Raw genomic sequence first — 25,010 nt, forward strand, 5'->3', positions numbered from 1 at the left:
AATTTTCACTTACTTGGAATGCCAAGAAATAGAAAGCACTGCTGTGTCAAAATGGGCATTTTCTGTGGGACAGTTTGGGAGAACAATAGTAAGAGTAAATCCTTATTAGCACCTACTATGTAGAAATCACATGCCAGGAGTTACAAAATAAGTCCAGAAAGTCCACGCCCCAGTGATCTACAGTAAAAGTTATTTAGTAATTTTATCAAAACAAGATTGTATGGCTGGGAGTTCAATTAAATACCAAGCCTATCCTCCCTCCCCTTTACCAGTTACATTTAAACTCCGGTTGATAGATTTAGGATAACAGCTCCTAACTGCTTTTCCTTTTAACAGCTTGAACCTCAAACAGAAATCCAGTTGCAACCCTATTACTGTACTAAGAGTATCAAATTTTCAGAGGGTAGGAGATGGGGGGATACCTTGTAGTAGTTATAAGACCATGGTGTTTTTTAGACATCTGTTTCATTAACAGATTTTTTTTTTCCTAAAGATTTTCTTTCTGCGGACCTGGGTGGCTCTGTCATTAAGCCTCTGCCTTCGGCTCAAGTCATGATCCCAGGGTCCTGGGATCGAGCCCCCACATCGGGCTCCCTGCTTGGCAGGAAACCTGCTTCTCCCTCTCCCACTCTCCCTGCTTGTGTTACATCTCTTGCTGTGTTTCTGTCAAATAAATAAATAAAATCTTTAAAATATATATATATATATTTTCTAAATATACTCTACACCCAATGTTGGGGGCTTGAACTTACAAACCTGAGATCAAGAGTTGCATGCTCTTCCAAATGAGCCAGCCAAGCACACCACAGATCCACCCACCAAGATTTTTTTTTTTTTTTAAGATTTTATTTATTTGACAGAGAGAGAGATCACAAGTAGGCAGAGAGGTAGGCAGAGAGAGAGAGAGAGGAGGAAGCCGGCTCCCTACTGAGCAGAGAGCCTGATTCGAGGCTCGATCCCAATCCTGGGATCATGACCTGAGCCGAAGGCAGAGGCTTAACCCACTGAGCCATCCAGGTGTCCCAAGATTTTTTTTTTTTTTTTAAGTGAACAGAATAGGGGAGTAAAAGACCAGATTGTCTCTAAAACCCTTTCATTTTTGAAATGTTTAGGAATTATTTAAACAAAATACTGGAGTGAAGGGGACTGCCAGACTAATGACATAACCGCCCTATCATGACTTCACCTAATGACTGGGTTTTTTACCTGTTTCTCTTCTCACTGGCTTCTACATGTATCTAAATGAACTCCTATTTCCCAGCCTAAAAAAACAGAATCATTAATTGCATCCTACATAGAAGACCCGAGAACAATAGAAACATGGGATTTTTTTCCCACTAGTTTTTTTGCCTAGTTTGGTGCTTTTTAAGTGGTTTGACTTAACAGAAAGGCAGTACAATGCAGTGGTTGAAGGCATGGACTCAGTGGCAGTGTCTGAGTTCAAGCACCAACTCTGCCACTTTTTAATAGTTTTAAGTCCCCGAGCAAGCTATCTAATCTCTTTATGCCTCAATTTCCTCACCTGAAAAATTGAGTTAATCACATAGTGTATCTCATGGGACTGTTGTGACAATACACTGAGTTTATGAATCTAAAGCACTCAGAAGAGTGCCTGGCACATGGAAAGTACAAATAAATGTTTGCTAAAATTATATAATATATATGCCCTCCTCTTCTAAATCTTAGTTACAAAAACCACTGTATTAAAACTAAAAGGCTGGGCACCTGGGTGTCTCAGTCGTCAGGCATCTGCCTTCAGGTCAGGTCATGATCCCGGGGTCCTGGGATCGAGGCCCACATTGGGCTCCCTGCCCCGCAGAAAGCCTGCTTCTCCCTTTCCCACTCCCCCTGCTTGTGTTCCCTCTCTCTCTCTGTCAAATAAACAAATAAAATGTTTAAAAAAATAAAAAATAAAACTAAAAGGTTTTCCCATTGTAGTATGTGGTGGTGCCATCCTATAGTCATTTTTATGACTACAGACATTAACAAATAAAAAAAGTGGGGGTGCCTGGGTGGCTCAGTGCGTTAAGACCTCTGCCTTCAGCTCAGGTCATGATCCCAGGGTCCTGGGATCAAGCCCCTCATCAGGCTCTCTGCTTGGCAGGGAGCCTGCTTACTCCTCTCTCTGCCTGCCTCTCTGCCTGCTTGTGATCTCTGTCTGTCAAATAAATAAATAAAAATAAAAAAATAAAAATAAAAAAGTGACTGAAAAAAGAAGTGACACAGCAGGGTAATGGTAAATAGTCCACAGGAGGTTGATGAGGGGTACTATGGCACAGGGAAGATCCAAGTCAGGAGGGTTGGGTATCATCCTATTTCTGCCACTGAGTTATATGAGCTCCCTTTAACCAGAGTTTCTACATCTGTAATTAAGAATAGGATCAGACAGATTTTAAAGTCCTTTTCAGCTCTAAGAATTAGTGTAAGATTTTAGATTAAGTCCATATGTACTGATTTGTTTGTCTTCTGCATCCAGCACACCTGTTTCACAGTACAGACTCTAACCACTACTGGTATATTGTCTCCAAAGTATTTGGGGGCTTTCCATGAAGACTGCAGATCAAAAGTAATATGTTCTATGTTCGTATCTGCTCTAACATAATGATTTTCTGATCAGGTAATTTGAAATACTATTATAACTCACTGCTAGAGCCACAAATGAGTGAAATATATACATTTTGCAAATGTAGATGAGGATATTAACTCAGAACTAAATTATCATTAATTAAACCATCAGGTACTTTGAAATGGTGGCATGGGCATGCTTTATTTCATAATTTGGTGTAAGTTTTGATCACTTGCAAACAGTAGAGGCACTTTCAAACAGTATAAGCTGATCCTTTGGGAAAAAATAATAGTTTCAACTAGTTGGCCCAATTTCCCTGATTTAGTTTAGGTTAAAATTAATTTAAAGTTAATACAATTTAGGTCCTTGTTCTTCAAGTTGGTCTTTCTTGGCCTCCTAAATTTAAAATTAAATACATCCTAGTCCATTGTGAGGAAGAGTTCGATTCAGGTCCCATTTTCCTATCTTAAATATCTATTCTTATTTCAAACACAGAAAAAACGGGGCGCCTGTGCAGCTCAGTCATTAAGCCTCTGCCTTGGGCTCTGGTCATGACCCCAGCGTCCTGGTATCGAGCCCCACACTGGGCTCTATGCCCGGCGGGAGGCCGGCTTCTCCCTCTCCCCCTCCCCCTGCTTGTGTTCCCTCTCTTGCTGTGTCTCTCTCCGTCAAATAAATAAATAAAATCTTAAAAAAAAAAAACAAAACACACCAAAATTTAGTTCTCCTCAAATACTATACTATATAAGTATCCTAACAAGTTATAGTACTTCACATAAAGAGAAGTCTTAAGGGAGGGAGGGTGCTTTCATTCAATGATATGTTTCGTGTGTTATTTCTATTTTGTTGATGTGCAAACTGCTACATGGAGAAGAATTCACTTAGAAAAGTAGAACAAAGTTAGTCAAACACATAATATGGGTTTAGTACCATGCTTTCAGGCAAGGTACTTAATCTCTGAACCAATTCCATTATCTATACAACGGAAGTAACAATATCTAACTTATGGGGCTGTAAGTGATAATTAAATGATTTAATGTTTGAAAGTGCTTATGAGGGCGCCTGGGTGGCTCAGTGGGTTAAGCTGCTGCTTTCGGCTCGGGTCATGGTCTCAGGGTCCTGGGATCGAGTCCCGCATCGGGCTCTCTGCTCAGCAGGGAGCCTGCTTCCCTCTCTCTCTCTGCCTGCCTCTCTGCCTACTTGTGATCTCTGTCTGTCAAAAAAATGAATAAAATCTTAAAAAAAAAAAAGAAAGTGCTTATGATAGTGCCTGATTAGTCTGAGTAGTTTTCAGGAAAAGATATTATTGAAAGGAAGTGACTCGTCCAAGTATCTTTGACATTCTTTTTGAAAAGCAGCCATCTGGGGCGCGGGGGGGTTGGGGGGGGTGAGGAGGACTCAGTTGGTTAAAGCGCCAACCTTTGGCTCAGGTCGTGATCCCAGGGTTCTGGGATGGAGCTGAAGTCAGGCTCCCTGCTCAGCGGGCAGCCTGTTTCTCCTGCTCCCTCTGCTGCTTCCCCTGCTTGTACTGGCTGTCTCTCTCAAATAAGAAATCTTAAAAAAATAAAAAATAAATAGAAAATAAAAGCAGCCATCTCCAGTAAATGCCTATAATAAAAATACAGGATACAACTTATTTATCTGCAACTTTCTAAACTGCTTCCTAAATTTGGGGGGTGGGGGGAAACGGGGCTTGGTTTAAAAGTACCCTACCTGGTTAAGGTCATTCACTGTATTGATGTCAATACAGTAAAAACCCTCAAAATAAAGTACTAAATTTGGAAAAAAATTTCCTTCTTGAGTTTGAGGTTAAAGCAAAGATTCTAGAAGCATGTTTTCGAGGCTATTTGCCAAGTATCTCCTATTTGCTAGACACAGCAGGGTACTATATCAAAATTATGATCTAATCAATCATTACCTCACTGTGATCCTATACCCTCTTTGGACCTTAGCCTCTCTGCATATAAAACAGGAATTTAAAAAAGATTATCTTTCTGGGCCATCCTGTCCTCCTATCTCCAACATTCTTTGATTTGAGATGCAGAGATCTGTGCTCAATAAGGTTGAATGGAATGGTATTTAAAGCACTTATCAAGTATATAACTGGGTTCAAACGGCTTCGACTTCACATCAGAGCTTCGAAAGAATGAAGCAGAAAACGAAGATGCTTGCATGGGGCTTTCCTAGGTAAAGTATCTGACACAAGCAAAGCCTGCCCAAAGCCAAGCAGGCAGCGCGACGGAAGGGTCTTCTTCCCCGGAATACATCCTTTACCACTGTGGACTCAGAGTGTGTGAGGGGGAAAAAAAAAAAATAGATCACTAGATCTTTTCCAAACTCTCTCCCTTTCCCTTGGAGTGTGATCTCGAAGCCATGGCCCCTTACACTCTCCGCTTCGGCGAGCTCGGGTCCTCACAGCCCTGTTCCCTCAGGTACTTCGGAGTCTCCAAGCCCTGATCCCGTCCCCACAGAAGCCCGTCTTCATTGCCCGCTGCCGTTCCTTGCAAACCCAAGTGTTCTCTGAGTGCTCCTGCCCCTCAGGAACCTAAGTCTTCGCTGCCCTGTTTCTGACTCTTAGGAGCCTGGATCTTCACTGTCCCGCTTCTGTCTCTTAGGAGCCCAAGTCCTCACAGCTCCGCTTTTACCTTTCGGAAGCCCGTGTCTTCACGCCCCTTTCCTCTCCGACCCTCTCCTCTTAGGAGCACGGGTCTTCACAATCCTGTCCCTCTCACACCGCTTTTCCCTCAGGTGCCGGAGAACTCACATCCGTCCCCGTTCCCTAAGTCCCGTCTACAGCCCGGGTCCCCACAGCCGCGTCTTCTCCGAGCACCGTTCCCCTCAGTCCCGTCCCAACAGCCTGATTCCTCGCACAACCCGGTCTCCTCCACAACCTAGTTCTTCAAACACTGACCCACTGTGGGTCTGGGTCCTGACTCCCTCCTCCCGCTCTTCTTCCTCAACTGCCAGGGCCCAAGACTCACAGGCAGCAGCGTCTATCTCCCCATGATATGCGGAGACTGCCCCAGTGAAGCGTTCGTCTCAGCAGCCGGTCCGACTGCTCGGCCCTCCCCGAGTACTTCCGGCACCGCTCCCCGCCTCCAACCCGGAAACGCGCGGCTCTTCCGGCCGGCGGGCGCGCGCTTGGCTTGCGCAGGCGCAGACTGGCTTCTGACACGTGGTGGGGCTGCGGGCTGTTGCTTAGCTCCGGCCGTTGTGTTTTTTCTTGCTTGGGGTTGAGTGGCAGCGTGGGCGAGCTGTTCGCCTTCTACCCAGGTGTTCCGAGCCTTGCCCTTGTTTCTTTCCGTCTCCGTTTGTCATATATATCGCTAGCACTACCGGTAATTGACGCCCTCGGACGGTTTAGAGGTCGCCATTTTTAGTTGGTGATTTTATCTTGATAACGGAATGGAGAAACCCACCTGGGACCGCAGCACCCAGTAGGTAATTCTGTTGAACTCTAACAAGGGAGTTGGCAACACGAGAACCTGGAGACAAGAGAGACCGTTTGTACCTGTGTAATGGCAACTAATAGTATTAGTTGAGCGTTTACTATCAGCCAGGAATTTTGCTAAGCCCCTGAACTCCGAAATATCATTTAATCTTTTAAAGAAAAACCGGTGAGAGATGAAGTAAGGTTTTAGCTAATAAGTGCGATCTCAATTGGACTCAGAAGTCTAATTGTAAAGCCTAATACTATCGTGTATGTAACCATTAAACTGATGGTTTTTGTTTTTCCATCAAATGCTTTGAGATAACTTTATTTTTTACCCTATGCCAGGTGATAGGCATGTAAGACCCAGTCCTGAACAATGTGGCAGGAATGTCCAAAGACTTGTAACAGCTCAAAGTGAGCCATAGTAACTGCCCGCAGGGATCACGAAGAGGTGTCTCCCACCATTTTTGTTTGTTTTTTAAGTTAATTTTTTTAGTAATCTGTTCATCGGACATGGGGCTCAAACCCAACTCTGAGATCAAGAGCTGTATGCTCTTTGACTAAGCCAGCCAGGTGTTCCAGTGCCCTCCTAGTCTTTGTATCTTAACAGTTCTCCTCCCAGTCACCATCTACACTGCCACCAGATCCGAATTCTTAGATTCAAGGCCCCTTCACCATTAGGCTTTGAGCAGCTTCCTTAGCCTTATATCCCTGATACTGCTCACTTCATTTTCCTGAGGATCTGGCACACCACCCTCTCCTGCCCCCACCCCCACATTCCTCTTTTTAAGACCAGTTTAAATATACATCCATTCATTTAACAGAGTGCTCCTTGTGTGAGAAGCCTTTTGCTAGGTGCTGCGTATGTAATAGTAGATACCACAGAGAATAAATATCCTTGTCCTTTACAATCTGGAGTGTGGGAAAACAGACCACCAGAAAGTACACAAAAATGTAAGAAGAGAGAATGCCAAAATAAAATACATACATAGGTACATACCAGTTTTATATAGCTGGGTGATGGAGGGCCCGGAGCTAGGAAAGCTTATTCAAGGGCCAAAATGGCCAGGATGGCCCAGGTGGCTGGAACTTAATAGGTGGGGAGAGTGGCAGGTAAAGAGTTTGGAGAGGCAGGCTCAGCTCAGGCTGGACCTTGTAGGCTATGGTGAGGACATGGGGTTTATTTATTGCACAATGGAAAGACATTGGAGTGCTGAATAGAGGAGTGAAATAATGATTTGTTTTGAAGAGATGAGTGGTGGATTATAGGAGGAGCCCCCAACGAACAGCTGACAGTACCCCCATCTAGGCTTCCCTCCACTTTATACTATTAAGTCTGCATCCTGTTATAGTGTAAGAGCGGTTTATGTGAATCCCTTCTCTTACAGCTTCTACGTTGTATACAGAGTTCAGGTACTTCTATGTATTATTAAAATACATTAAGGAAAGTAAAATGCCTGAAAGTCTGTATTTTTTGTTTCAAAAAAAAAAAAATCTGTGTATATGTACATAGGAAACAGTCTGGTAAGAGAAACACTAAGTTGTTAATAGGAGTTGCGGGAAAACATTCTCACATTTCTGTACTTTTTCAGTTTTTTTTACAATTAGCACATGTTTTTATATTAAAAATGGAGTATATGTGAGCAAATCTATTTTTATGGCATTTTGGAAAAGGCAAAACTACAGGGCCAGAGAAGAGCACTGATTACTAGGATTGGGGCTAGGGAGAAGGGTTGACTAGAAAAGGAGATGAAGTTTTGGGGGTGATAGAAATGTTTGATACTTGACTGATTGTGGTAGCAGAATATGTGTCTATATGAGTTTGTTGAACGATGTGATAAAAAAGGTGAATTTACTATATGTAAATTACATATCAACAAACCTGAGTTTATTTATTTATTTTTTAAAAGATTTTATTTATTTAATTGACAGTGGGATAGAGACAGCGAGAGCAGGAACGTGAGCCGCGGGGTGGGGGGGTGTGGGAGAGGGAAATCAAGGCCTCGTGGGCTCCATTCCAAGACCCTGGGATCATGAGCCCAAGGCAGATGCTTAATGAATGAGCCATCCAGGCACCCCAAACCTGACTTTAAAAAATGAAATATAGGGGGGTGCCTGATTGGCTTAGTCAGGAGAGCATGTGACTTTTGATCTCAGGATTGTGAGTTCCAGCCACACATAAGGTGTAGTGATTACTTAAAATCTTTTTTAAAATTATAGAGAAAATGCAGAAAGCAAGGACAAGTTAAAAAAAATTCTGTTACACAAAATAAAATTTCACAATAATAAAATAGCCTATTACGCTTTTTTCTTAAAAGATTTTATTTATTCATTTGACAGAGAGAGACCACAAGTAGGCAGAGAGGCAGGCAGAGAGAGGGGGAAGTAGGCTTCCCTCTGAGCAGAGAGCCCAATGCGGGGTGAGATCACTACCTGAGAAGGCAGAGGCTTAACCCACTGAGCCACCCAGGTGCCCCTGCTTTTTAAAATAATTACAGTATTACAGGTAAGTCTGATGTCTTGTGCGTCACGGTCCCCATCTATCCCTCCTTCCCAGAGAGAGGTAGTCACTGATGTGTGTTCTGGCAAATCCTTTTCTAAAAGTTAATAAAGTGGCATTAGAAAATATATAGCACTGGGTTTTATGTGCACTCGTGTATGTTCTTTATTACTTTAATGTTACTTTAATGTTAACCACTCAATTTTTTTTATCTGTTGATAAAGATTTATTTGACCAATCCAAATTTCGTATTGCTTTTTTTTTCTTCACGTTAATGGTCGTCTTGCTGTACTTTATTCTGCAGCTCTTATCACTCAATGCTTTTTGGTGTTTAATTCAATCTTTGGCAGCACAGCATATGGCATTCATTCCATTTTATGAACACACTACGTTCTGCTAATCCCTTAGCAGATTAGGTTGTTCCCAGTCTTTCTCTCCCTGTGCCTCCAGTTCTCCCCTAGTGGGGCCTCTTCCGGGTGGATGGCCACGGATGGCGCAAGTTCGTACATTTTCAATTTTAATAGGGTGGGATTCGTGTCTTCAGATACCGAGAGCCTCCGAGAAGCGAGTACCCAACCTAACGTACAACAGGTGCGACCCGAGGCTCACTGCAACCGGCGACAGCTTCCTGGCGGTCTCCCACAACCACACTTCCTAGCCACTCCCTCTGCGCCCGCCGGCCCCTTCCCAGCAAGCACCGCTTTCATTTGCATAGCAATTTACGTACCTGCCTTTACTTCTATATAAAAATCCAAAGGACAAATCATAAAAGTCTTCTTGTGAGTATTGCTCAACGGATCAGCATGTCTTGCAATTCCCCCTTCAATATGAGGAACACAGAATAGGAAGTTGCTTACAGTTTGTTTTCACCTTTATCGAAAGAGAGATTCGCCAGCACTGCCACCCTGTTTTCGGTTCTGAGAAGACAAAAAGGGCTTCTGTCGTGAGTGGCACACGTAGGGCAGCTCCATTGCTCTACGTGCGGAATCGACATCAAGAGATTTCGGAAGCATAATTTTTTGGTATTTGGGCAGCTGGTGATCGTTGGTCCCGGCGCCCTTGTTTCAAGTAACGTTAAAAGTTAGGTAATTCTTGTGTAGTGGAAGTTAGACGCTTAGATGTATAGTAATTTGAGCGTCATTGCTTTTCTATATGGAAGCTTGGTGCGGGTGGTTGAGACTTTAAGCTGGTGAAAAGATGCTGACAATTAGGTAAGGTAAGTTAACTATATGTGAGAAGCGTCAAAGTATTGTGGGTGCAAACTGATTTTTCACAAACCAGCAGGTGATTGCTGATATAGGAAGAGCAGCTATTTTTCGGTTTCACAGGTTAGGGAATTGAGGTCTGTGTTTACTCAAGAGCACTCTGGGGACGCCTGGGTGGCTCAGTTGGTTAAGCAGCTGCGTTTGGCTCAGGTCATGATCCCAGCGTCCTGGGATCGAGTCCCGCATCCGGCTCCTTGCTCGGCGGGGAGCCTGCTTCTCCCTCTGCCTCTGCCTGCCATTCTGTCTGCCTGTGCTTGCTCTCTCTCTCTCTCTGACAAATAAAATCTTAAAAAAAAAAAAAAAAAAAAGCACTCTGAATTATGACCCCAGTGGGAATATGTGGACTCCTAAGTGTCTGTTTGTAGAGGTGATTGAATCTTCACGCATAACTGATTTTGTAAGAATTCTTTCCTTTTAATTAGGCATCTATATCCTTTCCTTTTTCTTTTTTGAATAAGAGAAAGAGCACGAGTGAGGGGAGAAGTGGAGGATAGTCGCTCAACCATCGGAACCCACCGAGGCGCCGTATATATCCCTTTAGCTGTGTTAATGTTCTTTCTATAGCTTTTGTCCTTTAAAAACAGAAGCAATAGTTTAAAATACCAGTTTAGCACTTTCTTACTGATGGATACCAGCAACCTTTCTGGGTAACCATTCAGCACAGACACAAGAATCTAAAACCTTCAAAAAACTCATCTCCCAAGAATGTATCCTCATGTAAAATTATGTTTAAAAAGGAGATTTAGGGGCACCTGGCTGGCCCAAAGAGCATGTGACCCTAGTCTAGATCTCCTGGTTGGTGAATTGGGAATAGAGATTATTGAAACAAATAAAGAAAAACTTAAAGAAAAAAGATTTAAGCTGTACCCTGGGGCTAATAGTACATTATATGTTAATTTTTAGAAAATGTAAAAAAAAAAGGAAAAAGATTTAGCAAAGGGTTCATTCATTCTAACAACAAATGTATACTAGTGTTCCAATATACAGTAGACCCTTGAACAACACAGGTTTGAACTGCACAGGTTCAATACTGGAAATGTATTTTCTCTTCCTTATGATTTTTTTTTTTTTTAAGTAAGGTCTCTGCCCAAGGTGGGTCTTGAACTTATGACCCAAGATCAAGAGTTGCATGTTCTACTGACTGAGCCAGCCAGATGCCCCTCCCTGATTTTTTTTTTTTTTAAGATGTTATTTATTTATTTGAGAGACAGAGAGGGAGCACAAGCAAGAGGGAGAGGCAGGAGAGGAAGAAGCAGGCTCCCAGCTGAGCAGGGAGCCCCAGATGGGGCTCCATTCCAGGACTCTGGGATCAAGGCAGACTCAACCTACTGAGCCACCCAGGCTTGCCCCTGATGGTTTTTTTAATACCATTTTCTTTTTTCTAGTTTAACTTTATTGTAAGACTGTAGTATACAATACACATAATACAAAAAAAACGTGTTAGTAGACTATGTTATCAGGCTTCTAGTCAATAGAAGGTAGCTTTGGGGGAGTCAAAAGTTATACTCAGTGGGAATTATACTGGGATTTTTTTTTAAGACTTATTTTTTATTTTTTAAATGTTTTATTTATTTATTTATTTATTTGAGAGAGAGAGAGCGAGCTGAGAGAGGGGAGGATGAGGGGGAGAAGCAGACTCCCTGCTTAGCAGGGAGCCTGATGTGGAACTCGATCCTTGGACTCTGGGATCATAACTCAAGCTTAAGGCAGTTGCCCAACCAACTGAGCTACCCAGGTGCCCTATTTTTTATTTTTTAAAGATTTTATTTATTTATTTGAGAGAGAGAGAGAGCATGAGCTAGGGGAGGGGTGGAGGGAAAGGGAAAAGCAGAAGCAGGCTCCCAGGGCTCCATCCCAGGAACCTGGGATCATGACCTGAGCCAAAGGCAGATGCTTAACCCACTGAGCCACCCAGGTGCCCCAAGACTTACTTAGTTTAGAGAGAGAGGGAGAGAGGGAGGGAGTGCATGTGAGAGCAGGATGAGGGGTAGAGAGGGAGGGAGAGGGATAAGCTGACTTTGCACTGAGCTTGGAGCCCGACTGGGGCTTTGACGGGGGACTCTATCCCACAAACCCGAGACCATGACCTGAGCCGAAATCAAAAGTCTGATGCTCAACCAATTAAGCCACCCAGGCGCCCCTATAATGGTAATTCTTACAACAGGGGAGCGTGTTGGGGGGGTTGGCACCCCTAACTTCTGCATTGTTCAAGGATTAGCGTTAGACCCAGTACCTGATTGCACAAGGCTTAGTGAGGGGAAAGAGCAAACCGGGTACTATGCCACATTTGGCTGGGAGGGGGAGCTCTGGGAAAGCTTTCCTAAAGCAAAGACTAAAGCTGAAACCTGAAGAAGAAATAGAACACCACCAGACAAAGTTGTAGGGGGAAAGGCTGTTTAAGAAGAGGCAAACCTGGATGGTGGACCCGATGTGCTGCAATCCCAGAGCTGAAAGACCAGAATGGCCAGAATGAAACCAGCCAGGTGGCAGGACGTAGGGAGAGAAAACTGAACAGACAACTGAGGGCTGGTCTCCCAGGCCTTCGATGCTCCTTGCAGTATTTTTTATAAAGTATAAGAAGTGAAAAATTATCTACACCACCTATCAGCCAACTTTTTCTGTAAAGAGGCCAGATGGTGCGTATTTTAGGTTTTGTGGTCATACGGTCTCTGCTAACCACTCAACTCTGCTGTTTGAAAGCAGTAACAGACAATATGCAAACGAGAGGGTGGGGTGCCTGGGTGGCTCAGTCTTGTTAGGCTCAGTCAGCTAGGGTCAGGATCCCAGAGTGCTAGGGGTCCTAGCTAGGAGGGAGCCCCACATCAGACACCCTGCTCAGCAGAGAGCCTGCTTCTCCCTCTGACTACTGCTCCCCCTACTTGCGCTCTCTGTCGAATAAGTACATAAAATCTTTAAACAAATAATTTAAAAAATAAACAAGAGGGTATAGCTGTGTTTCAATAAGGTTTTATTGATAGAGACTAAAATTTGAATTTCGTATAATTTTCCCATGTCATGAAATATTATTATTTTGGTTTGTTGTTGTTTTTTTAATCCTGCCAGCCATTTAAAAATGGGAAAGCCATTCTCAGACTCCCAGGCAACAGCTGGGAGCTGTAGTTAACTGACTCCTGGCTTACATATTCAAGAGCTATGGTCAAACCAACTAAGGAATAGCCACAAATGGAATGCGATGTATTCATTAAAATGTTGCTTAGAGGGGCGCTTGGGTGGCTCAGTGGGTTAAGTCTCTGCTTTCGACTCAGGTCATGATCTCAGGGTCCTGGGAGGGAGCCCTCCCCCTCACACCCCACATTGGGCTCTCTGCCTGCCTCTCTGCCTGCTTGTGATTTCTGTCAAATAAATAAATAAAATCTTTTTTTTTAATGTAAAAAAAAAAATTGTTGCTTAGTGGCTGGCTTAGTCGGTAGAGCATGCGTCCCTTCATCTCCAGGCCATGAGTTCAAGCCCCATGTTGGGCATAGAGCTTACTTTAAAAAATCGTCGTAAATAAAAATAAAATATTGCATAGGAACATTTATGATAACGGTTTGCCTCTATGGAGCACTTATCAAATGCTGGACCCTGTGTTAAGTATGCATTAGCTCCCAGTCCTCATAACATAAGACAATGAGGTAGGTAGCATTATTTGGCTCACTTTACAGATTGGAAAACAGAAACTCCAAGAGGCCCAGATCACATAGCTAGAAAGTAGCAGAGTCAAGAGGTGAGCTCAGGTCTTCTGACAGGAATCAGGTGCTTTGCACAGAATGCTCCGGGAGAATGTCAACTACAGCAGAATGTGTTAGGAAAGATTTACTGGGAAAATGAAGCTTTTTTTTCCCCCCTTTTGTTTACCCAAATTTTCCTATTTCCTTTTTCTTCTTTAAGTTTTATTTATTTATACCCTTCATGGGACTCTATACCCATCATGGGGCTCAAACTCAATGACCCTGAGATCAAGAGTCCTTCAGTCTTCTGACTGAGCCAGGCTGGTGCCCCCCATATTTTCCCATTTCCTATGAAAGTTCAGAGTGCATGAAAAGGTTAGAGAAATAATGGAGACACAGAGTTACTGGGATACAACTGATGACAAAATCAGACCCAAAGTAGCCAGTCACAGAAGTCCACATATTATATGATTACTTTCATACAAAATGTCCAGAAAAGGCAAATACAGAGAGAAAGAAAGCAGATTAGTGGCTGCCTGTGGGCTGGGAGCAGAGGTTGACTACAAACGGACATGAGGGATTTTCTGAGGGTGAAGGAAATATCCTAAAACTACATTATGGTCAGAGGTGCCCACCTCCATAAATATACTAAAAACCACTTGAATTGTACACTTAAAATGGATGGGTCTCATGGTATGTAAATTATACTCCAGTATGGGTGTTAAAAAAAAAAAAAATCAAGGGCTGGAAAGAGGTATATATACCCAGATAGAAGCCTGAGAATCTGAAATCAGTTTATGGAGTAAGTTCTCTTATTTAGAAACTTGACCTTGTGGATTTCCTACATGCTGACCTTCTGTGTGTTAGCTGATTATGTCACTCCCCCCACTCCCCTCATTGAAGACCCTTCGTGGTGCCTAAATAGTTTGGTTTAACATCTTATAAGTCACCATGACTCACCACCTTCTTTGTCCTCAGGCCTCCAGCCCCACTGGTCTTCTCTGGGTATCTCTGAAGCTGCTACTCCCTCCTTGCCTCCGGGCCTCCAGAAAGATTTTTCTTCCAGCTGGAAATGCTCTTTCCCTCCCTTTCCCATCATGACTAACTCCTCCTTACTCTTCCATATCTCAGCTCTCGAATGTCACTTCCTCAGGGAGGCCTTCCTTGATTCCCCACCCCTTGCTAGGTTAGCTCCTCCACACTCTGTTACACTCTTTCATGGCACCATGTACTTTTCATCCAGAACATTATCACAATTGTTATTAATGCACTTACAATTAATGTAAAGTTAGTTGCTCAATATTGATATTCCCCAGCCAGAATGTCACCCATGTGAGGGCATGGAACCTGTCTGTGTACCACTTGCATTCTTGGTGTCTGGTATAGTACCTGGCACATAGAAGGCGTTCAATATGTATTTATAAAGCTCTTCATAATCCATGAAGTACTTGTGTATATACAAGTACACTCACTGCTATTTATTAAGCACCTAATATATCCTAGGATATAAGTATAAACAAGATAGCTTGCTCCCATCCACTCTCCTAAATAGGACAAGAACAGTCTTCCCATTTTATAGGTAGCCTAAGCCTACCCCACTTGTGTAAAGAAGTCACAGGACCTTCTGTAACTAAAATGGAACAGCAGTGGCTTCTAATCAGGTCATAGACTCCCAGTAGGGTGGTGGATTTACTCCAGGTGGGTGGGGGCAAGGAGATCGATTTTTTTTTTCTTTAAGTTTTTATTTGTTTATTTGAGAGAGAGAGAGTATGGGGGGAAGAGGGAGGGGGAGATGGAGAGAGAAAATCTCAAACAGACTCCCCGCTGAGCACGGAGCCCAACTCAGGGCTAGATCCCATGACCCCTAGATCATTATCTGAGCGGAAATTCAAGAGTCAGATGCCCAGCTGACCAAGCCTTCCAGACACCACCAGAGACGGATTTTGAGAGGCTGTGAAGCTTTGTCATTTTAAGGGGAGAGAAAGAGGGTGTCAGTTTGTTAGACGAGAAGAAAGTGTTTCTAACCTTTGAGTGGGCAGAGATGCAAGCATGGCTCCTCTCTTAAAACCAAAGAAACCTGGGAGCACCTGGCTGGCTCAGGTGGTAGAACATGCCACTCACGATCTCAAGGTCATGAGTTCAAGTCCCATGCTGGGTGTAGAGCTCACTTAAAAAAAACAAAAACAACCGGGGCGCCTGGGTGGCTCAGTGGTTTAAAGCCTCTGCCTTCGGCTCAGGTCATGATCCCAGGGTCCTGGGATCGAGCCCCACATCGGGCTCTCTGCTCAGCGGGGAGCCTGCTTTCTCCTCTCTCCCTCTGCCTGCCTCTCTGCCTACTTATGATCTCTGTCTGTCAAATGAATAAATAAAATCTTTAAAAAAAAAACAAAACCAAAAACAACCAGACTTGGTCCCCTAACTCCCCTTGGTCCATATCTGCAATGCTGGGATAAATGACGACTGATAAGAAGCGATAGTCACACGAAAATTGTGTTTCTATACACTAAGAACCGAAAAAGGAAATTAAAACAATTCCATTTACAATAACATCAAAAAGAATGAAATACTTAGGAATAAACTTAACTGAGGAAGTAAAAGTTAACGAAGGAGGAGTGTAACTTGTACACAAAAAAAACTACAAAACACTGCTGAAAGGAATTAAAGAAGACATAAATAAATGGAAAGACATCCCATGTTCATAGACTGGAAGACTTAATATTATTCTTAGGATTATCAATACTAGCCAAACTGATCTATGGATTCAATGCAATCCCTATAAAAATCCCAAGTTTTTTTTGCAGAAGTAGAAAAACCCATCCTAAAATTCAGATGGAATCTCAAGAGACCCCAAATAGCTGAGATACTCTCATAAAAGAACAAAGTTGGAAGACTACACTTTCTGATTTCAAAACTTCCTACAAAGCTACAGTAAGTCAAACAGTGTGGTATTATTATAAAGACACTGTTATATAGACCAATGGAATAGAGTAAAGTGTCTTGGCATCAAATTCTGGTATCAAATGATTTTTTTCCAAATGCTTTTTTAAAAAGATTTTGTTATTTGAGAGAGCGAGCAGGGGGAAAGAGAGGGAGCACAAGTCAGGTGAGGGGAGAAGGAGAAGCAGGCTCTCCCGCTGAGTAGGGAACCCAACCTGGGACTCGATCCCAGGACTCCGGGATCATGACCTGAGTAGAAGGTAGATGGTCAACCGACTGAGCCACCCTGGTGCCCCTCAAATGATTTTTGATAAGAGCGCGAAGACCATTTTCCATTCAGTAGGGGAAAAACAGTCTTTCAGCAAATGGTGCTGGGAAAAGAGAATGAATTTGAACTCTTATACCACATCCAAAAAATATCTCTAAATGTATCAAAAGTCTAAACATAAGAGCTAACGCTATAAAGCTCTTAGAAGAAAACAGGGGAAAAGCTTCATGATATTGGATTTGGTAAAGATTTCTTAAATATGATACCAAAAGCACAGATAACAAAAAGAAAAAATAAGTAAACTGGAATTCATCAAAATTTGAGATTTTATCCACTGAAGGCTACTAACAAGATAGTAAAAAAAAAAAACCCACAGAGTGAAGAAAATATTTGCAAATTACTTATCTGATAAGGGCTGCCATCCAGATTATACAAGAACTTCTATAATTCAGATTATACAAGAACTTCAGCAATATAAAGCAAACTCAATTCAACAATGGGCAAAAGACTTAGACATCTCTCTAAAGATCGACAAATAGCCAATAAGCACATGAAAAGATGCTCAACATTAGTCTTTAGGGAAATGCCAATCAAAATCACAATGAGCTACCACTTCACAGCATGGCTACTATTAAAACAAACAGATGAACAAACAGAAAACAAATGTTGGCAGGGCACTAGTTTGGCTCTAGTTTGGCTCTAGAAGAGTGTGCATCTCTCCATCGCAGCATTGTGAGTCAAGCCCCACGTTGGGTGTAGAGATTACTTAAATAAACAGACTTAAAGAGTTGGCAAGGAATGTGGAGAAATTGGAACTTTTGTGCCACATTGGTGGGAATGTAAAATGGTACAGCAGCTGTGGAAAACAGTATGGCAATTCCACACAAAATAGAATTGTCATGTGATCTAACAATTACACTTCTGGGTATCTACCCAAAAGCATTGAAAGCAGAATCTCAAAGATACATTTCTTTGGGGGGTTTTGTGGTGGGTGTGTGTGGGTGTGTGTGTGTGTGTGTGTGTGTTTAAGGTTTTATTTATTTATTTGAGAGGGAGAGTGAGAGGGAGCACGAGCAGAGCAGAGGGAGAGGGAGAAGGAGACTCCCCACTGAGCAGAGAGCCTGATGTGGGGCTCGATTTCAGGACCCTGAGATCATGACCTGAGCCAAAAGCAGACGCTTAACAGACTAAGCCACCCAGGCGTCCCTCAAAGATATATTTTTACACCCATATTCATGTCAGCATTATACACAACAGCCAAAAGGTGGAAACAATCCAAATGACCATCAAAGGATAAATGGGTAAACAAAATAAATAAATATACACACAATGGAATATTATTTGGCCATTAAAAGGAATGAAGTACCTGCTACAACATGGATGAACCTTGAAGAGATTATGCCAAGGGAAATAAACCAGACTCTGGGCGCCTGGGTGGCTCAGTCGGTTAAGTGTCTGCTTTTGGCTCAGGTCATGATCCCAGGGTCCTGGGATCAAGTCCCATGTCGGGCTCCCTGCTCAGCAGAGAACCTGCTTCTCCCTCTCCCTCTGCCTCCCGCTCTGCCTACTTGGCTCTCTCTCTATCAAATAAAGAAATAAAATCTTAAAAAAAAAAAGAAAAAAGAAATAAACCAGACTCACATAGACAAACATCCTGTGATTGCATTTATCCTTAAATGGTCAAATTCACAGAGACAGAAAGTAGGATAGTGGTTACTAGGGGCTGAAGTGGGGGGTGGTGTATGAGAAGTTATTGTTTCATGGGCACAGAGTTTCAGCTGAGGATGATGAGAACATTCTGGAGATGGATGGTGATTATAATGGCCGCACAACAGTGTGAGTGTACGTAATGTTACCGAGGTGTACACTTAGAAATGGTTAAAATGCTCAATTTTATTTTATTTTAATTTTTTAAAGATTTTATTTATTTATTTGACAGACAGAGATCATAAGTAGGCAGAGAGAGGAAGGGAAGCAGGCTCCCTGCCAAGCAGAGAGCCCGACTCGGGGCTCGATCCCAGAACCCTGAGATCATGACCTGAGTTGAAGGCCTTTCTGCTACCCAGGTGTCCCAAAATGCTCAATTTAAAAAATTACAAATGAATAAATTAAAATTTAAAAATTTAAGGCAAAGAAAAGATGGTGAAGAGCAAGGTTTTGGGTGTACCTAAGATGTCTCCAGAACCAGGGTGCCTGGCTGGCTCAGTCAGAGGAGTGTGTGGTTCTTGTTCTCAGGGTTGTAAATTTGAGCCCCACGCCAGGTATAGAGATTACTTAAAAATAAAATATTAGGGGTGCCTGGGCAGCTCAGTGGGTTAAAGCCTCTGCCTTTGGCTCGGGTCATGATCTCAGGATCCTGGGATGGAGCCCCGCATCAGGCTCTCTGCTCAGCGGGGAGCCTGCTTCCTGCTCTTTCTGTCTGCCTGCCTCTCTGCCTGCTTGTGATCTCTGTCTGTCAAATAAATAAATAAAATCTTAAAAAAAAAAGGAGACAATGAAATTTAAAACTTAAAACCATTTGAATAAGCTAAACAGAGGAAATGATATATATACACATACATACACCTATTCATATATACATACACACGTAGAAGGATGTACATATATCTCAGTAAATGTAAGAAAAGCACACTGGAATCACGCTTATAAATACAATAAAGGGTAGACCTATGAAAGAGATGGTGTTCGGGTTTGTTTGAAATATAAAAATAAACTCAAATAAGGCTTTCTAAAGACTGGTGTTGATATGGTACCATTCGATGTGATCAACAAAATGGTCTATGTTTGAGACATAAAAAGAAAATGAGAGAAGAGAAAATAAAAAGACATAAAGAAAATAAAGAAAAAGACTAATGAAAAATAAAATAAAATCTTGAAAAAAAAAAAAAGCCTTCAGCACTGGGGCTGGAAGCTGGGTCACCAGCTCAGGGAACTTACTCTAGCCGGAAAAACAGTGTATAAGGCAAGTGCAGGGTAAGGAGCATGTACTTGGAAGTGTAGCTACTAATGGTCCCCATCACAGGTAAGGAGACTGAGGCCCAACGAGGTCCTGTAGCCAATGGAGGCAGCTGAGCGGGTTCTGAGTTCTGCAAGGCAGGTGGGGGGTGCTAGTTGGAATATATATTTTTTTAATTTTTATTTAGTTATTTGTCAAAGAGAGAGAGAAAGAGAGCACAAGCAGGGGGAGCAGCAGGCAGAGAGAGAAGCAGGCTCTCTGCTGAGCAGGGAGCCCGATGGGGGACTTGATCCCAGGACTCTGGGATCATGACCTGAGCCAAAAGCAGACTCTTAACCGACTGAGCCACCCAGGCATCCCTAGTTGGAGTATTAATAATAATACCAGCTGGTATTTCTTGAGTGCTTAATACATTCCAGACATTATTCTTAATCTTTTTCACCTAATTACTCTTTACAACTCCTCTGTGAGTAAGGTACCATGTCCCTTTAACAGATGAGGGAACTAAGGCTGAGACAGAGACTGATCCAAGTTCAAGGAGCCAGTAGGACTCAAATCTTCTCTTCTTTGACTCCAAAACCAGAAATCCAGCCTTTTGGTTTGGCCTTGGTGGTGAACAGTGGATGAAGGGGTATATGGGGTAGGGGAGTAAGTAATTCCTTGGACTCAATCTAGATTCAACCCAGATTTTTTTTTTTTCCCCACCCACTGGCAGAACTTCCTCCTTATCTCTCTCTGCCTCTTTTTCTGATTCACTCCCCATCTGTTAGTGGGTTCTGGCTTCTGAGAATGTGATGCAGAGGGTAGGGTAATCTGTGAGGGTAGGGAGGTAGACACAAAAGTGTGGGCAGTCCTTAATAAATATTTTTTGAGAGCTCTCCATGCACCAGGCTCTGTTTTGGAAGTTGAATACAACAGACCTTGTCCCTGCCCTCAAGGGGTTTCCATTACAGGATATATATGCTTGTGAGTGGCAGATTAGGGCTGGAGAGGGGGATGGAGTAGAAAGGGAAGCAGAGGAGGGGGAGGGAAGTGGATACAAATGAGGAAGAAGATGTGGCTGTGGCCAGCGTTAGTAAGGGCTATAAAGGAGATATGAGAGAGAGTGTCTGGGGAACAAGGTGACGGGAGACAGTGAGAACAGGGCAGGCTTGGCCCAGGAGCTGAGGTGAGGCCTGCAGCATGGAAAAGAGCCAGGTAAAGATGTGGGAGAAGAACATTACAGGATTCTGTGGGGAAACAGCACAGGCAAACGTAATGAAATCCTTGTGTTGGAGGAACTTGGAGAAGGCCAGGGAGGCTGGAGCAAGGTGACAGGAAAAGAGTCCAGAGGAGATCCCAGCGCCAGCTCATGCAAGGTCTTGTAGACCATGATGAGGAGTTCAATGTTAATTCTAAGGGGAAGAGAGGCCATTGGAGGAGGTAACAGCGGAGCCTGGGAGGCAGCATGGCAAGAAGTGGGGAGACCAGTCAAGAGGTTCTTGCTAGAAGGCAGCAGAGACAGGTAATGATGGTGGTGTGGACCGGGTGGGATTCAGAGAGGAGGTGGTAGTAGAGGGGTCTTTGGGAGGTGACTGAGTGATGGAAGTACCATTCTCCGAGGTAAGGAGATAAGAGGTGTGTGTGGGGGGGTGGATCTAAGGTGAGGTGGGGATAGAAATCATGAATGTGGTGTGGACATATTGACTTTGCCAAATAAGTAGCTGGTCAGGCAGCTGGAGGCTCTGTTCCAGGCTGGAAGCTGGTGTCTGGGAAGAGAAATCAGACACTGCCACCTGGGACCAATATGCCATACTTCTTCAGAGATGGGCAAGGTAGAGTTCAGAAGATGCTTGAAATTTTATTTTCTGTTTTTTTGAAATTGGTTATTGACACTTACGAATCCAGAGATATCGAGGCACCTGGGTGGCTCAGTCAGTTAAGTGGTCTGCCTTTGGCTCGGGTCATGATCCCAGGGTCCGGGGATCGATCCCCAAGTCGAGCTCTTTGCTCAGCGGGTAGCCTGCTTCTTACTCTCTTCTCTTGCTCTCTCTCTCTCAAATAACATCTTTTTTTTTTTTAAGATTTTATTTATTTATTTGACGGAGAGAGAGGAGGAGAGAGAGCACAAACAAGGGGAGTGGCAGGCAGAGGGAGAGGGAGAAGCAGGCTCTTTGCAGAGCAGGGAGCCTGGCATGGAACTTGATCCCAGGACCCTGGGACCATGACCTGAGCCAGAGGCAGTCACTTAACCAACCGAGCCACCCAGGACCCCAAATAAAGTTTAAAAAAATAAATAAATAAATCCAGAGATAGCAAATAAAACTCAGGATTTCCACTTCCTCTGCCAAACTGGATGGCCAAGACACACTAGGCCCACATTCTGGTTCCTTAGCAGACTGGTAGAGGAGCTGCAGTCCCTCCAGTTAGGGCACAAACTCTCCAGCTGGTCTAATCCCTGTAGGTCTACTCCACTCCCGGTTCTGATGGCATTGATTTCAACCTCTGGCATGGGCAGGATGTGATACCACAGAAGGGGGAAAAGTTGTCCTTGGACAGAGCCTGGACTTTGGATGGACCCACTGGAAATGGCAGCTCAGCTGCTTCTCAGCCTTGCAACCCAGAGTGTGCCACTTAATTTCACCGAGTGTCTTGCCTTTTCTGGAAAATGACGGTAACACTCCTTACCTGGAATTTCATCTATAGGAAATTCCTAGCACAGTGGCAGACACAGAGAAGGGGCTCAAGCAATGTCAGCTTCTTTCCCTTTCAGTCCTCTGAGCAGCTAGTATCAGGAAATCAGAATGGTTAGGCCATAGCACAGGCTGAGGTAAAGGGTCCAGATTCTGGCTCTACCACTTGCCAGCTATGCAACCTCAGTTTTCCTATCTTAGGATGGGGACACTACTTGTACCAACCTTGTGGGAATTAAGTAGGTTAGTACAAAGTGTTTAAAATGGCATGGCACTGAGTAAGGATTAGATTGGCTCTTAGATCTGGATGGCCATTAGAGTCCTCTAGGGACATCTTTTTTTTTTTAAAGATTTATTTATTAATTTTACAGAGAGAGCACGAGAGTACCTATGAGAAGGAGAAAAGGGTAGCGAGAGAGAGAATCTGAAGCAGACTCCACAGAGCCTGAGGCAGGGCTTGACGCATGGCTCAGTCCCATGGCCCTTAGGTTGGGACCCGAGCCCAAACTGAGTCTGAGTCTGATGGTTAACTGACTGCATCACCCAGGTACCCCTTCTAGGGACATTTTAGAAAATATTCATGTCTGGACTCTATCTTCAGAGATCATCATCTTCTTCTTCTTTTTTTAAATTAAAACAAAATTTTTTTTAAATTTATTTGAGAGCGAGCATGAGCAGCAGGAGGGGCAGAGGGAGAAGCACAGACTCCCCACTGGTGGGGGTGGAGCATCTGCTCAATGCAGGATGCAGGGCTTGATGCGGGGCTCGGGGCTTGATCTCAGGGACCCGGGATTGTGACCTGAGCTGAAGGCTGACACTGAACCGACTGAGCCAGCCAGGTGCTCCTGTGTTCAGAGATCTTGTCTGCATTCATCTGGGGTGGGGCCCTGGCATAGGTATTTTATAAAACCTCAAGTGATTCTATGTGCAGCCAGGAACAGGGACTCCACGGTAGGATTAATGAAGAGCGTGGGTTCTGGAGCACAAGGGCCTATGTTCAAATCCAACTGAGCCAATGGACAGATGTGTGAACGTGGGCAAGTTCCTAACCTTTCCCCTTAAACTGGGTCCATAATAGGACCTGGGAGGTTGTACAGCTCTCAAATGCTTGGAGCTGTCTGCGGCAGCTATCAGGCCCTTGGCAGGCCTGGCATCAGCACCCCTTAGTTCCCCTGCTCTTTCTTTTAAAAAAAAAAATTTTACTCTTTAAAATTTAAATTAATTAACATATAGTATATTATTAGTCACAGAGGTAGAGTTTAGTGGTTCATCAAATTGCATATAACACCCAGTCTTCATTACATTAAGTGCCCTCCTTAATGTCTACCACCCAGTTACCCCATCCCCCATCCTCCTCCCCAAAACCTGCTCTTTCCAAACTGACTATAACCCTGGGATCAGCTCATACTCACAGTCTCCCCAGGGGGCCTTGATGTCTTGAACATCCCTCTCCTAATTTTAGCTGCCCCTAAAGTGATTTTTAAAAAATTTTTTAATTTATTTTTTGACAGAGAGAGAGAGAGAGACAGCAAGAGAGGGAACACAAGCTGGGAGAGTGGGAGAGGGAGAAGCAGGCTCCCCGCTGAGCACGGAGCCCAATGTGGGGCTTGATCCCAAGTCCCAAGGATCATGACCTGAGCCAAATGCAGATGCCCAAGGACTGAGCCACCAGGCGCCCCTTAAAGTGATTTTTGATTCTTCTGTTGTTCAGCTTTTTTTTATTCACCCACAAAGAACAGAACTATCTTCCAAACAAAATTGTTTGCTCAAAAATCAGACCCCAAGGGGAGGGAGGGGAGGACAGAAGCTGACTGGCCATTCAAGTGTCTCTCATATTAAAGAATAAGAAGAAGAGGGAGAAGGAGAAAAAAAAAAAAGTCCCTTTCAATGCTTAGGAAACCGTGTTTAGTTGGGGGGAAAAAACTATAACATGGAATTGTATATTCAAGATAATTCATCCAGGTAAAGGAAAAATAATGTATAGAAAAAAGATCACAAGGAATATGCTCTATGTTAAATAAAAGTTTTTTTCCTGTTTCTCCATCCTTTTATGCACTTTACAATTTTCTATAGTGAATGTGTAATTAATAAGAAAAACGATTAAGTGAAAAAAGGAAACCCTTCACAAGACTTCCTTTCCTCTTAATCATTTTAATTTTATGTCTTAGTTCCTCCTTCTATCAAATTTATTTTTTAAATTTTTGTTTGTTTTATTTAAATATTTTATTATTATTTTTTAAAGTTTTTTAAAATTTATTTTTATTTTTAAGTAATCTCTACACCCAACATAGGGGGGCAAACTCACAGCACTGAGAGTCACACTCCTTTTTTTTTTTTTTTTTTTTGCCAAACATCAGGGTGTGTTTTATTGCATGATGTTTGCATAAGAAAAGATATTATTGAAAACTGTAAGGCATCATGCAATCATCAATAACCTAATTATTAACTGTACACTTAAGATAGGTGGACATATAATCTAAAATTTAAAAACTAGTTCCAAAATAGTCATAAAAACTTAACATGATGAGCTTTTAAACATGGTTTGTATTCATAGCTTCATGTTGTTTAAAAGTGCTTCAAGGGGCGCCTGGGTGGCTCAGTGGTTAAAGCCTCTGCCTTCGGCTCAGGTCATGATCCCAGAGTCCTGGGATCGAGCCCCGCATCGGGCTCTCTGCTCAGTGCAGAGCCTGCTTCTTCTCTCTCTCTGTCTGCTTCTCTGCCTACTTGTGTTCTCTGTCTGTC

General features: G+C 43.2%; 1 protein-coding gene and 1 non-coding gene across 3 annotated transcripts in view; one reads left to right on the forward strand and one right to left on the reverse strand.

Annotated features, from left to right (window-relative positions):
- The window catches only part of TAF12 (TATA-box binding protein associated factor 12), a 36,705-nt gene extending 31,046 nt beyond the window's left edge, over positions 1 to 5,659 (reverse strand). For both annotated transcript variants that reach the window (XM_032863942.1, XM_032863941.1), the window contains exon 1: positions 5,548 to 5,659. The gene's annotated coding sequence lies outside the window, so the exon portion shown is untranslated. The remainder of the gene's footprint in view (positions 1 to 5,547) is intronic.
- A 3,767-nt stretch (positions 5,660 to 9,426) lies between these two features.
- LOC116871428 lies at positions 9,427 to 9,560 on the forward strand. Its single transcript, XR_004383398.1, has one exon. It is a non-coding gene; the product is annotated as a U11 spliceosomal RNA (small nuclear RNA).
- Positions 9,561 to 25,010: the final 15,450 nt, after the last annotated feature.

This window comes from Lontra canadensis, unplaced genomic scaffold (genome assembly GCF_010015895.1).
Source record: "Lontra canadensis isolate GAN:19392208 unplaced genomic scaffold, GSC_riverotter_1.0 scaffold25, whole genome shotgun sequence".
NCBI lineage: Eukaryota > Metazoa > Chordata > Mammalia > Carnivora > Mustelidae > Lontra > Lontra canadensis.